Source organism: Gadus macrocephalus, chromosome 4 (genome assembly GCF_031168955.1).
Source record: "Gadus macrocephalus chromosome 4, ASM3116895v1".
Taxonomy (NCBI): Eukaryota; Metazoa; Chordata; class Actinopteri; order Gadiformes; family Gadidae; genus Gadus; species Gadus macrocephalus.
Genome location: NC_082385.1, coordinates 30955322 through 30956810, shown reverse-complemented (window position 1 = coordinate 30956810; position 1489 = coordinate 30955322). Strand labels below are relative to the sequence as shown.

The following is a 1489-nucleotide window of genomic DNA, read 5'->3' as shown; positions in this document are numbered from 1 at the left end:
GGGAACCTGTTTGTGGAGGAGGGGTTCACGGATTGAGGGACGGCCACGTCTGTAGACGAGGCCCGCGGGATCCGTTTCGAAAAGAGCGGCAAAGCGCAGCTGGCTGCTGTCTCTTTGGGTTGTCATGGTAACAGCTGAACGAGAGAATGCTCAGCTAGCAAGGCTCGGTGTGCGTTAATCAAATTAAATTATAATTAATTTAAAAATCACTGTTTGCGACTAATGGAAAAGAGAATGTTGAATCATTGTTTCAATAAATGTGTACATTTTTCTTACAACATATTAACTGCTCCATTTAATCAAAAGTTAACCAAAGATGGCACATAGCCATGATGTTTCTTACAGTTTTTCTCAGTCTTTTTGGTACATTTCTCAGATCAGAATTGAAATTTGCAAAACAGTAAGTGCATTTCTCAAAACAATTCGTACAAATAGCAAAACACCATGGATTTCATGCAAAAGCAAGTCTCTTGCTCAAAATCCTTAGTTAGTTTCTCAAAAGTAAATATCTGTGTCAATGAACATGTCAGTGCCATCAGAATGACAAGTCCTTGCGTCATTGTGTACGGATAAGACAGTCAAATTGCTTAGTCATGTTGTCAATATAACAGTGTACTCTGGAGGGATGTTCTGATGTAAACCATGGCTAAAGTTTTGAAGACAATTATTGTAAATTGTATGTTACACCTTAGTGTATGTGGGAGATTGATTGCAAGAGACTGGACACGATTCACATTTACGCTTTGACTGTTTGTACTGTAATTTGTTGACAGACCATGTCATTGCTAGAAATTGAACATAGGAAAATCTCCATAGGGTAAACTCTACATGCATTGCTGTAGGAATTACAGTGCAGTCATCCTACACCTCCTGACGTTCCTGTCTGTTGGGCCACAAATTCTCAGACAATGTAACATTGTGTTGTGCTCCAGCTATATATATACTTGCCAGTTCGTGGTTCAGGAGATGCACCTTTGAGCTATTCCTGTAAACTGGTTGATCGTTGGTTGATCTAACACTTCACACAAATCCAAGTAGCAATTTACCAATTCAGGACAGATTCAGAAAAAAGTCTAATGGAAATGTACAGAAATATGCTTGACATATTATGACAACTTGTTCAACCATTTTGCACGTAAAGACATTTTGATCAACATCACATACCTAAGCAATTGATAATGTAGGAAAGAGCAGAGAATTGTACATAATAATTTGCATGAATGTACAAAAGCATTTGCAACTTGTTCAAAGAAATGAGAAACTGCTTTTTTGATGTGCACAAACGACACAATGATGTGAAGATTGAACAGGTCGTTTTGAGAATTTCAATTCTGATCTGAGAAATGGACCAAAGCGACTGAGAAAAACTGTATATGCTCCTTATTATAATAGGATGCTACTCCATAACCTTTCATCCCAGACCTCGTTACACTTGACGTTCTTAATCCAACTTTTTCCGACCCTCGACACTTGAATGCAAACAATGTGG

The 1489-nt window shown here is 38.2% G+C and overlaps 1 long non-coding RNA gene across 1 annotated transcript; it reads right to left on the bottom strand.

Annotated features, from left to right (window-relative positions):
- Positions 1-335: 335 nt before the first annotated feature.
- Positions 336-1008, bottom strand: LOC132455544 (uncharacterized). Its single transcript, XR_009525278.1, has 2 exons — positions 824-1008; positions 336-785 (listed from the first exon to the last, which is right to left on the bottom strand). It is a non-coding gene; the product is annotated as an uncharacterized LOC132455544 (long non-coding RNA).
- Positions 1009-1489: the final 481 nt, after the last annotated feature.